Here is a 13364-nt window from a genome sequence, read left to right on the forward strand (position 1 = left end):
TTCCCACAGGCAGACGACGAGCAAGGATATAGTCGAACAGAGCAACAACATTAGTAAACTTGATCTAATTCATATTTAAGAAATATTTCATCCAACAACAGCAGAAGACAGATTCTTCTCAGGTCACATGGAGCATTCATCAAGTCAGACCACATTCTAGATCATAAAACATATCTTAACAAATTTAAAAGAATAAAAGTAATACAGAGTATGTTCTCAGATCACAGTACAATTAAACTAGAAATCAACAACAGCTGATAAAAGAAATGGAAAAGATTAAATAAATGCAGAGGGATTCCATGTTTGTGGATAAGAAGAATCAATAGTGTTAAGATATTAATTCTTTTCACTATGATTATAGATTAAACACAATTTCAGTCAAAATGTCAACAAGCTATTTTGTGGAAACCAACAAACTGAATCTAGAGTTTATATGAAACAGTAAGAGATACAGTACAGCCAACATGAGGCTGAAGTTGGAAAACTCACACTAGTGGACTTCAAGACTTCCTCTAAAGAAAAACTGTCTAGTAGAGTCTACTAAAGCTAAATATATACCTATCTTCTTACTTAACATTTCTACTTCTAGGTATACACCTAAGAGAAATTAGTACATATATTCACCAAAAACATTTACAAGAATATTTATAGGAGCTTTATTCATAATAGCTAAAAACTGGGGACAACTCAAATGTTTATTAGCTGAAGGATGAATACATTCTGGTTTATCTGTACAATGAAATACTACACCTCAGTAAATAACAAGGAAGTAGTGATATGTAAACAACACACATGAATCTCACAAACATCATATTAAGTCAAAGGAGACAGATCGACAATAAGCAAGACCGCATGATATTAGTGGAAGAATAGATACATAGATCAATGGAACAGAATACAGAGTCCAGAAATGGACCCACACAAATGTAGTTAGCTCAGTTTTGACAAAGAGACAGAGAAAAGCCAGTGGAGAAAGGAAAGTCTTTAAAAAAATAGTGCTGGAATAATTGAACATTGATTTGCTATAAATAAATAAGTAAATCTGGACATAGACCTTACACCTTTCACAGAAATTAACTCAAAGTGGATCATAGACATAAACATAAAGTGCGAAAGTACAAAAGTTCCAGGAAAGAAACATAGGAGAAAATCTAGGCAATCCTTGGGTTTGGCAATGACTTTTTAAACACAAGACCAAAAGCATGATCCATGAAAGAAAAAAATATGTTAGACTTTATTAAAATTAAAAATGTGTGCCTTGCAAAAGGTGTAAGAGAATAGCAGGACAAGCCATAAACTGGGAGCAATATTTGCAAAACACATATCTGATAAGGGACTTCTATCCAAAATATACAGAACTCAACAAAAGGAAAACAAACAAGCCAACTTAAAAATGGTTCAAAGATCTGAACAGATATTTACCAAAGAAGATATACAGGTGAGAAGTAAGCAAATGAAAAAGGTGCTCAACCTCATTTGTCATTAGAGAATTAGAAATCAAAACAATAATGAGATATTTCTACACACTTATAAGAATGTCAAATATCCCCCAAACTGACGCTGTTAAATGCTGGTACAGACACGGAGCAGCAGGCACTGTCGTTGATTGTTGGTGGGAATGCAAAATGGTGCAGCCTCTGCGGAAGACGGTTTGGCAGTTTCTCACAAAGCTAAACATAGTCTTACCATCTGATCTGTGGTCATGCTCCTACATCTTTACCCAGTTGATCTGAAAACTTATGTGTACACAAAAACCTGCATGTAAATATTTATAGAAGCTTTATCCATAATCACCAAAAATTGGAAGTAATCAAAATGCCCTTCAATGGTCAATGTATAATCAAACTGTGGCACATCCATGTAATAATGTCTGTAAGACACAGCACCGCAAAGTGGGTCTCCTAGATGCAAGTGGTGTTCATTGACACAAGGTGGTGGTTATGTGGTGGTTACTCAAGCTCTTGAATGGTTTGAAATCTCTCTTTGAACTTAGCTCCCCAAATAAAATTTAAACCAGGCACTAAACTCTTCCTGTCAGCACACTAAAAGATAGACACTTTTTTTCTTTTTGAAAAGGGTTAGATGTCAGATGTCTTTCTTAAAGACAACTGCTTTAATTAGACATACCCTAAGGGAGGTCCTTTTCATTGTTAATTTTGCTTTTGGAATCCAAAGATTGAAAAAACAAAACCTTATTCTTTATCCTGAAAGTTACATTCATTGCCACAAGGTGGCGATTTACTCAAGGGAAACCTTTCTGTGATCCAAATTTGACACCAGGAACATTTTCTTTTCTTTTTTTGCTCTCAGCAGTTTTTATTTTACTGTTGTACTTTGGTTTTTAGGAAGAATGTACGAAGACTGCTTTTCTCTCCCCTTCTAATGTGTTTTTGTTATTGTCTCTTACATATACTCACTCCCTCTCCTCATGGTGCCTGCAGGAGCCCCTTGTGTGGGGGCCCTCCCTCCTGTCTCCCTTGCTTCCCCAGCTGTCTCTCCATGCTCCACCCAGAGCCCCTGCAGGGTGGGCTCCCACTCTAGACACCCGAGCCTGTGCTCTGGGGGAGGGGCACAGCTTCCTGAGCAGCCATGGTTTCTTGAAAGAAACTGGATGTCTTGGAGTCTGGAGAACACCCCTCGAGTTCATGTGCCAGGCATTATCCAGGCAGGGGATGTGCCGAGTGTCCCTCACACAGTTGTGCTCTGGTTTCCTCAGCAGTTGGAACCCCAGGATCTTAGCCTGGTTTTGCAAATCATTTAACCCTTTCATCTATTCTATCTATATTTTCCTTTATTTTCTTCAACATATTAATGTAGGTGGGGACAATTTGAATTTTTAAGTATAACACATACAGTGAAATATATAAAGTATGCTAATCATGAATGCATAGCTTGATGAATTTTCACATTTGTATATGTGCACATAACCACCACCCAGATCAAGATAACATTTCCAGGCATTGCTTTCCCACTCAGTTGTCACTGCCCCTGCCCTAGAGATAATCACTGTTCTGACTTCTATCACCATCAGTCAGTTCTACTTTGTACTGGACTTCATGTGTGTTGTCTTTTCAATCTGTCTCCTTTGACTTAATATGATGTTTGTGAGATTCATGTGTGTTGTTTACATATCACTATTTCCTTGTTATTTATTGAAGTGTAGTATTTCATTGTACAAATAAACCAGAATGTATTCATCCTTCAGCTAATAAACATTTGAGTTGTCCCCAGTTTTTAGCTATTATGAATAAAGCTCCTATAAATATTCTTGTAAATGTTTTTGGTGAATGTATGTACTAAGTTCTCTTAGGTGTATACCTAGAAGTAGAAATGTTAAGTAAGAAGATAGGTATATATTTAGCTTTAGTAGACTCTACTAGACAGTTTTTCTTTTAAAAAAATATAGTTTATTGATTATGCTATGACAGTTGTCCCATTCCCCCCCTTTATTCCCCTCCACCCTGCACACCCTTTCCCACCCACGGTCCCCTTCCTCTTTAGTTCATGTCCATGGGTCATACATGTAAGTGCTTTGGCTTCTACATTTCCCATACTGTTCTTAACCTCCGCCTGTCTATTTTCTACCTACTGTCTGTGCTACTTATTCTCTGTACCTTTCCTCCTCTCTCTCTCCCTCCCACTCCCCCACTGATGACCCTCCATGTGACCTACATTTCTGATTCTGTTCCTGTTCTAGTTGTTTGCTTAGTTTGTTTTTGCTTTTAGGCTCAGTTGTTAATAGCTGTGAGTTTGTTGTCATTTTACTGTTCATATTTTTTATCTTCTTTTTCTTAGATAAGTATTTTTAACATTTCATATATGAGGGCTTGGTGATGATGAATTCCTTTACCTTGACCTTATCTGGGAAGCACTTTATCTGCCCTTCCATTCTAAATGATAGCTTTGCTGGATAGAGCAATCTGGGATGTAGGTCCTTGCCTTTCATGACTTGGAATACTTCTTTTCAGCCCCTTCTTGCCTGCAAGGTCTCTTTTGAGAAATCAGCTGATAGTCTAATGGGCACTCCTTTGTAGGTAATTATCTCCTTTTCTCTTGCTGCTTTTAAGATTCTCTCCTTATCTTTAATCTTAGGTAATGTAATTATGATGTGCCTTGGTGTGTGCTTCCTTGGGTCCAACTTCTTTGGGACTTTCTGAGTTTCCTGGACTTCTTGGAAGACTATTTCCTTTGCCAGATTGCGGAAGTTCTTCATTATTTGTTCAAATAACTTTCCCACTTGTTGCTCTTCCTCTTCTCCTTCTGGCACCCCTATGATTTGGATGGTGGAATGTTTAAAGATGTCCTGGAGGTTCCTAAGCCTCTTCTCATTTTTTTTGAATTCTTGTTTCTTCAGTCTGTCCTGGTTGAATGTTTATTTGTTCTTCCTGCTCCAAACCACTGATTTGAGTCCTGGTTTCCTTCCCGTCACTGTTGGTGTCCTGTGCATTTTCCTTTATTTTACTTTTCATAGCCTTCATTTTCCCCTCTAATTTGCAACTATATTCAACCAATTCGGTGAGCTTCCGGATTACCAGTGTTTTGAACTGTGCATTTGATAGGTTGGCTATCTCTTTGTCACTTAGTTGCATTTTTTTTCTGGAGCTTTGATCTGTTCTTTCATTTGGGCCTTTTTTTTTTTTGTCTTGGCTTGCCTGTTACATCAAAAGGGGCAGAGCCTTAGGGGCAAACCACATCGTTGCTTCGTGATGTTGTATGTGGGGGAGGGGCCTGAGAGAGAACAGTGAGGCTGGCTCTGCTCTGCCAGAGTTCAGTCACTTTGCCTGCTACCCACAATCAAATTGGACCCTTCTGGTGCTGATTCCTGGGTGGGTGGGTTTGTGTACATTCTAGGACCCTGTGGACCTCTCCAGTGAACTCTCCTGTGAGGCTGAAAGTTTCTCCTTCTGCCTCAACCCTCACAGGTGTTTTCAGTTAGAGATTTTGAAGTTTTATTATCCCACGCTGGAATCCTGGGTTGCGCAGTCTGTCTCACTCCCCAGTTGTTCCTCTTGGTTTATTTGCACCCAAATGTGGGACCACTCTGTCTGCAAGCCACTGCCTTGCGGCAAGTCTTCTCCGCCTGGCTGCCCATCTCCACCTCTCCTACCGGTCTGGATGAATGTTTCTTCTTGAACTCCTTGGTTGTCAGGCTTCTATACAGTTCAATTTTCTGGCAATTCTGGTTGCCAGAATTTTTAAGTTCCAGTTCTGGTTTTTATTTTTAAGTTTGTTGTTGTCCTTCTTTTGGTTGTGCGAGGAGGCACAGTGTGTCTACCTATGCCTCCATCGTGGCCAGAAGTCTACTATACAGTTTTTCAATGCCAGTTGTATTTCTCAGCTCCAAATCCAACCTTAATTACCTGCCTGGTGTTAATGGAGCTGTACCCCACAAACATTTCTCCTTTGTCATCTGGCATAGTCATCTGGCATAACATTAAACTTTGTCAGTAGAAAGCATGGACAGCCACTGCAGCAGTATGGTTTCTCTTCCTGGTCCTGATGTGCTCACTTGGCAGGTTCCTGCAGCACAGAGTTGCTGCACATGTGGCCACACAAAAGAACACAGCTTGTCTTCACTGGCAGCTTCCTCCAGTCTCCCAGAGGACAACTTTCCAATGCACTCCTCCTGCAGGAAGTCTTGCAGCAACTTCCACAATGTAGCACCTTTCCGTGGAAGGCTTCCCTCAACACCAAAGAGAAATGCTTTCCAGTGAATTCACCTGCACGGAACTTTGGTGAACTTCATCACCCAGTGAGGCAGTTGTACTATCTCCAATAAGGTATGAATCTTAGCCTGGTGGTAGAAAGTAAGGGTCAGGACCTCTTCTTACAGGTTTGTTCCTTCCTTGGGTGTTCTGCCCTAGCCCTAGGAGATGTCCCTATCTGCTTTAACTATAATTCTTTAGAGTTATCTTTCCCCTTAGTAAGTAGTCCCCTCTTCTACTTAATAATTCTGTACATGAAAATTTCCTTGTCCAACTCACTGTGGATATACCATTTTATGCTTCTGCCAGCAATTGTATGAGAGTTCCAGTTCCTCTACCATCAGTTATTTTAAAGTCTTGTCTACTAACTCCAACATCTGAATGATTTGTGTATCTGCTTCTATTGTCTATTTTTTCCTTTTGCTTATCAATTATATTTTCATGCCTCTTCACCTGCTTAGTTATTCTTTTTACATTGTATATAGGAGGTATAGAGACTTCAGATGATGTGATTTGCCAAAGTGTTCCTTCTTTCTTTCTTTAAGCAGATGGGGTGAGGGATGATCATCTCAATCCAGGGAAGAATTGAGCTGGGCTGGGGCTGAGTTTCAATTGTTATAAAACAATCTATCCCTGGTTTGTAACTACTCCTCATGTGTGGATTTTGATTAGGAACCTTCAGGTCCCTCTGTCTTCAGCCATGAAAGACTGTGGAGGTTCAGCTCTGCTCTTCAGAGGTTCCCAATCCAGCTTTCCTGGCTCTGTCCCCATGGAAATTTAAAATCTGGCAAATATCACAAGGGCAGTGCTGGCCTTGTGTTTGAGGCAGGCCCTTTATTCTTGGGGAGCCTTTGTTTTTTAAGCATAATGGGACTACAGAAGATTTCACTCTACTTACTAGAAGCATTCCCAGGCCCAGAACACAGCAAATGTCATGTGGAGAAAATTGGTTGTATTTTTAAGGCCACCTGTGTTCCAATTTGTCATTCAAGTACCATGTGGCCACTAAAAGCTTTGCTGGTTTCTCTTTCCTCCATTAGAGATCTCCCTTCTGGGCAAAGCTTGATCATTAGCCAGAGCCCCAAACTGGCAAATGCGCTGGGGGAGGGGAGAGGGAACAGCTGGAGAGCCTCACTTCCTTTCACTGCACTAGGAGCCCTGGGCTGCCGCAACCTGCTACATCCTGCCTAGGAGAGAAAATTTCCTGGGCCTTTGAAAATCCTAACCCTTTTCTCTTTTCAAACTATTGTTCTAGCATGTATTTCAAAATCTTAGAGTTGACTTTTCTTTCTTGACAAATGTCTGCTGTAATGCCACTACCTTGAGGCTCTGGATTGTCAAAATACAAATCAGTGTTCCCCAGACTGTAGGGCACAACCCATGAAATCCATGTAGAGGTCTTGCTGGCATTTTTTAGTGAAACAGAATAGAATAGATCAGCGTGCAACACATAGTCAAGATAAGTATTGTTTCATGAAAGTTTTGTGTGTGTATATGTGTGTTCGGCTTGCAATGCAAGCCTATATCTTTCCTATGAGTTAGCAGCCCAAACTATTTAAGAGTCACTGGATTTTAATTTAAACAAAAGAAGAGCCATGGGGGTGAAAACAAACATATTAGTTGAGTATGGACAACTTTTTGGAAAAGTTTGGCCATGAATGGGAAGTAGACTGAAAACTGCTCTTCTGGCCACTAGAGAGCAAGAGAAGCCCATGTGAGGGATGAGCTGTGAGCATCAGGAACCACAAGCATCAGGGAGGGAAACTAGGCCTGGCTCTGAATAGAGCCAGGAGCAGGGCGGGGAGGGGATCACAAGAAGAGCTGAAGATGAGAACTGACTGAACATGGGTTAGTAAAGGCCATGAAAACCCTGAGCAAAGACCATGTAGTTCTTGGTGCCATATCATGGGCAGCCCAGGGAAGAAAGTCCTGTGCTTGGCATGGAACAAAGGTCAGCTGAGGGGATGAACAGACATGGGGTGGGGTGAGGCTCTTCTGCTAACCCATAATTGGTGCTTTCAGGGTCAGGAAAAAGATCTAGTTTCAGCCACAGGCCTGGAGAGATTCTGACAGAACGAGTGTTAGCATCCTCCTCATCTTCACCCTGCTTTCCCAACGCCAAACACACAAGCCACTGACCGGCACCTCAAGTCTATTGTCAGTCTATTGGCTGGGTGGGATTGGGCTTGGGGTCTCCTTACATCTGAAAGAGGGTACGTAAGACCTTCTGCACAGGTCATTGGGAGGTGGGCAGGCCCATCACTATGCCCATGTCTGGCACACCATGAGTGCTCAGGACCCAGAGCTGCTTTAATGCCCAGGGGCCACACTGGGACTGGGAATTCTGAGGGAAAATTGTGCCACAATGACTTGGCTGGCTCCTGGCCCCAATGTGCCCCCGCCCTCCAGGTTTGCCTACTTAACCCCTGGGCACCTGCTTGGGTCTGCTCTTAGGCATGGCACTCAGCAAGTTTTGGGACATAGAGGCAAGCACAGGATGCGTCGCAGTGGATGAGGCACATTTGCTCATGTCATCGCGCTGGAAAGTTCTACTCTGGGTCAGCCCAGAGCCTCTGATGTTTGCCCCTTTCTGGGAAAAACATCCTGTGGCTGACCTTGGCTCTCAGGACCTGAAACTTGGGCCTGAATCTTGCCTGGGTTTTTGGCTTCTGCCATGCCCCAAGCACACCTAACTCAGCCATTCAGATCTGCTGGCGTTTTTGGAAAGACTTGATCTCACTCATGCCTCAGCATATGAGGTTTTCTGTCTCTGGTTTATCTGACTGTTGTTTGTCTTTCAATCCCTGGTTCACCCATCACCTCTCACTCCTGTTTCCTGCATTCTGGCATTGGTTTTGGTGTCCCTTTCTGGGCTCCCATGCCATCCCCACTCTGTGCCTTTTAAATTTTTTCATTAATTTATTTTTAGAGAGAGAGGAAGGGAGAGAGAAAGAAACATCAATCCTCTCTCATGCCCCCAACCTAAGACATGGACTGCAAACCAGGCATGAGCCCTGATGAAGAATCGAACCTGCAGCCTTTCGGTTTGCGGGATGATGCCCAACCCGCTGAGCCACACCAGTCAGGGCTCCCAGTGACCTTCTTTCCCACGCCACTCATGCCTCGATGGTACTCTGGTTTTGCTTGGAGGTAGGTTCTGCCATAGCACCTGGTCCACAGTAGGTGCTCCGGCAGTGTTTACCGAGTGAATGAACTGTCAAACCTAGGTCTCACTTTTCCATTTAGTGACCCTGTTCTCTGAAGTCCCTATTTGCCAGCAACTGAGCCATGTTTTATTTCAGGGTTCAAAGAGCAGAGGAGACAGCCCAAATGGGGTAGGCTCCCTGCTGAAGACCCCAGCCACAGCCTGCAGGGTTTACTTTCATCATTAGTGAATCTCAGGTACCTGCATGTGATTACTAGCTGTTTAACTCCATTTCTGAAGAGACAAATTATTAAAGGTTTGGGTATGAAACTGGTAGAAAGGGGTAAATCTTTGATTCTTATGTAGACATCTCCGCTCAAGCTGGGAGCAAGTCTGGCCACTGTGCCAGTCAGGGCCCAGGAGAGAGTGTCTCTTCACAGAAGAGCCCATGAGGGGCTGACAGACACCAAAACATGCAAACCCCTGCCTGCTTCCCCCACGGCCTGTGGTAAATGGAAGAGAGAGGAAGAGGCAGCTTCCAGGACAAGATCCAGCCAGTCAAGATGAACATCTGTCCCTGGGGCCCCTCCTCGGTCAGTTCTGCTACTCCCTACCAAAGTGACAAACTCTTGATTGCACCCAATCCACGTCCCCCTGGCATGGGGACTCTTGGGGTCCGCACGCGGTGCCTTCAGAACAGCAGGGGGAAGTGGGGATGCAGGGGGCACAGTAGCTCTCACCAACTGGCTGCATGACCACCTGGGATGCCAATCGAAACCTGCATCACACTGGGAGCCCCAGCATGGTGTGCAGAACCCAGGGAAGTAAGGTCCCTTTAGGGCTGGGGTGGAGGGTGCAGGTCTCAAAGTGATAAGGGTTCCCTGGATGTGTAGAGCTGGTCCCAAGTCATAATCAAGGTCCACCCACAAAAGGAACGTCCTCAAAAATGACACTGATAATCAAAACTACAACGAGATAGACTTCACCCCCACTAGGATGACTATAATAAAAGAATGACGGAGGGTAAGAAGTGTTGGTGAGGACATGGCGACACTGAAACTATCACACATCGTTAGTGGGAATGCCAAACAGTGTTCTTGGAAGACAGTTGCCAAACAGTGACTTGGAAGACAGTTCGAGGAGACCTCAAAATGTTAAACATGGCTAGCATATGACCCACAATTCTACTTTTAAGTATATATCCAAGAGAAATGAAAACATATGTTCATACAAAGACTTGTTTATAGCAGCTTTATTGATAATACCCCCAAAGCACAAACAACCCGACTGTCCATCAGCTGATGAGGGGAGTAACAACATGTGGTGCACACATACAATGGAATATTATTCAGTCGTGAGAAGGAGTGAAGTGCTCCTGTGTGCTGCTCCACGAATGAACCGTGGAAACATCGTGCTGTGTAAAACTCTGGTCACAAAAGACCGCACGTTGTATGATTCTTTTTATACGAAATGTCCTGAAGAGGCAAGTCCAGAAGTAGGTTAGTGGTTTCCAAGGGGTGGAGGGAGGTGGAAAGGAGGAGTGACTGCAAATGGGTACAGTTTGGGAGGGGCGGGGAGCCGATTATGAAAATGATCTGGAAACTGGTAATGGTGAGGGTTGCATAACTTTGCAAATAAACTACAAACTACTAAATTGAATACTTTAAAAGGTAGAATTTTATAATATGCGAATTGTACCTTTATTTTTAAAAGAGGGATAAATGACGCCAGTGGACAAGTTAGCGGAACTGAAACAAGGAAAAGGAGCGCGCGCGTGTCGCTCATCCCCGTCGCATCCATCTGAACGAACTTTGGGCCCAGGAATGGTGCCCCAGGAGGGCCTGGAAAAGCGACCTTGGAGGCAGGATCTAGAAAGACACACGCTAGGGGATTCTAAGGGAATGCAGTTACGGTTAAGATTCTAAGGGAATTCGGGATCGCATAGGACTGGGGAGGCTAAGAAGTTGGCCGGGCCCAGCGGAGATTTAAAGGTTGGAGCGCAGAGGCTCTTAAAGGGGCCGGGACAAATTCCCATTCCACGTCCACCTTAAAGCCAGCTCCACGGAGCCACGAGTGGGACCCGGGTAAGTGCGCAGGGCCAAGGGGGAGGCACCGGTCCGTGGCCAGGCTCGCGCGCCCTGCAGCGTCCAGGGTACTCCGCACGGGTGGCGGGTAGCGCGTCCTGGCGCCAGGGTGCAAGCGGGGGCGGCTGGGTAGCGGCACGGGGCCGACTACCCCTGCGCCCGCAGCGCTCTATTTTTAGCAGGCGCTGTTGCAATATAAGGAATGCGCTGCGAGGCAGGCGCTCCCGGCGCTCGCGGGCTACGCGGTCGCTTTAAGGAGGCGCCAGGGTGGGGACAGGCCAGAGAGACCGGCGGGCCGGCGGGCCAGAGCCGTCAGTCCGGCTGGAGCATGGAGGAGGCGACTTGAGGGCCCGAGCCCAGCCGGGACTGGAGCGTGAGGTGAGTGGTAAGGGCAGCTGGGAACGGGAGAAGAGGAGAAGGGAGGGCGCGGGCCAAGCGGCCCCCAGCCCTGGCTGGCGCTTTGTTCCGGGCCGGAGGTGTGGCGGCCCCCGGCCCGGGCTGCGCTCTCCTAGCTGAGCACGCTTTGGGACTAAGGAGCCTTTGGACCCCACCACAGGCTCCCGAATAACGGTGTGTGATCGAGAAATCGGCCACGACTGAGACTCCAGTGGGGAAGGCCTGCCGACCACCCAAAGAGGCTCTGTTATAATAATCGCTGTTGGGTTCCTTGTCTGCCCCAGTGAGAACCCACGGGGAGGTGGGCAACGCGATTGTGGGGGTGGGGGTGGGGGCCTTTCTCCCCTTTTAAAATGGCGTTAACAAGCGCTGGATCCGTGGGTGGAGTTGTCAAATTCAGCTGAATAACAAAAAGCAGCCTTCTTCAAAAGCAACTCTACACTGCACATGGGGCTCTCTCTGGTCGCAACTAGGGCCGGGCTCATTCATTGACCAGACTTGGCTGGAGCGCCCACCGTGTGTGGGGCACAGTGCCAGCTGCTGGTCTGCAGGGAAGGTAGGGGCACAAACTGAGCCACAGCCCAGCGTGGTAGGGCCTGGGATCAGGGAAGCTCAGGGGTTCTGGGAGCAGACAGTGTGGAAGGTCAGGGAGGGCCTCCTAGAGGAGGTGATGCCTGGCAGGAGCATCCAACGGCCTTTAGACTCTGTGGCCGGGACCGAGGTCTGTGCTGGCTGGGGACAAAGCCGAGCCTGGAAAGGTGGACAAGGGCTCATGGTGGTCCTCATCACAGAGCTCTGGGCTTGTCCTTCTTCCGGCCACGGAACCCTGCTTGGGCTAGAATAGTTCTTTCCATTCCAGGACTCAACTGTCCTGGATCTGACCGGGACAAGGCTGGGCATTGTGGCCTCAAAAGAGTGACCTCCCTGGCAGCAGGAATAATAGGGAGATCTGACTTGAAAAACCCCTCAGCTCTACTGAAATAACAGCAGCCAACAGGGCTCACACAGACCAGACATGGATGTGTTTGATCATTTGACAAGACTCCTGCAGAAAAGATTTTTTTATTATCTTCATGTGCAGGTGGTGAACTGGGGCTAAAAGGGTCACTAACGTGCCCAAGAGCCTTTCTAGAGATCATGCTTTAGATCATGCAGCTGTCCAGGACCCTCCTGTGAGGGTCGGGCCATCCCGCGCTTGAAGGCTCCAGGGCAGCCTGTGCTGTGCTTTCCTCTACTGACATTCTCTGGTGGGTGGACGTATGGGGTGGTGAGCTGTTGCTGTGTATTAATAACTGACATGTGTCGGGGGCTTTGCTCTGAACAGAGCACTTTCACTGAGACAGTTCTTAGAGTTTCTCCTGCTTCTCTTCGGAGGGAAGAAACTTGAGCTGGCTAACATTTTGTAAATCTCCTAATTTCCTGTAAATCGTGTGTCCCTGCTGACTGGGGTTAAAAATGTTTCAGGCCATGATTTTCATCCTTGGGTCTGTTCTCACTGCCCAGCGTCCAGTTAGCTTCTCTGTCTGTGGTTTATGGTGGTGTTTGTCCTTTCTCTGCCAGGGCAGACAGCATGGGGCTTTGATGCTCTGGGGGTTTCAAGGCTGCAGGGTCTGCCAGCCTCTTTCTGGGCAGGAGTGAGTGTTGAGTAAACCTGGTGCTCTGTTGGAAACTACCCCCCCCCCCCCCGCAACCCCTGGCCTCAACATTTCCTTATGGAGAAGGGGAGGTCAAGGCCCTCTGCTGAGCCCTGGTGAGGCAAGCGACAGTCTTCCCGAGTTGCCAGCTTTGCCTCTGCATAGAGCAGTTTGTATTTTTCCACTACTCATGTTTTCATCTACATAAGATATTTTTATGATAGGTATAACTTTTATTACTAGCTCTAATCACAAGTACTTTACACCTTCTATTATCTGAGCTGCTTATAAAGTGACATATCAGTTATCCCTGGGGCTGGTTCCAGAGCTTGAGTGATCCTGGAACCAGGGAGGACCACTGGGCTCTGAGGAGCTGAACTAGCTTCCAGGCCCTAACATC

General features: G+C 45.8%; 1 protein-coding gene across 3 annotated transcripts in view; it reads left to right on the forward strand.

The window, feature by feature from the left end:
• The first annotated feature begins 10793 nt into the window (after positions 1-10793).
• Positions 10794-13364, forward strand: part of MRAS (muscle RAS oncogene homolog) — a 56448-nt gene continuing 53877 nt past the window's right edge. For 2 of the 3 annotated variants that reach the window (XR_006787808.1, XM_045857289.1), the window contains exon 1: positions 11061-11312. The gene's annotated coding sequence lies outside the window, so the exon portion shown is untranslated. Of the gene's footprint in view, positions 10935-11060; positions 11313-13364 lie in introns of those variants that run through there. The other variant, XM_045857290.1, reaches the window with a different exon arrangement.

This window comes from Phyllostomus hastatus, unplaced genomic scaffold (genome assembly GCF_019186645.2).
Source record: "Phyllostomus hastatus isolate PE091 unplaced genomic scaffold, TTU_PhHast_1.1 phas_scaffold_129, whole genome shotgun sequence".
NCBI lineage: Eukaryota > Metazoa > Chordata > Mammalia > Chiroptera > Phyllostomidae > Phyllostomus > Phyllostomus hastatus.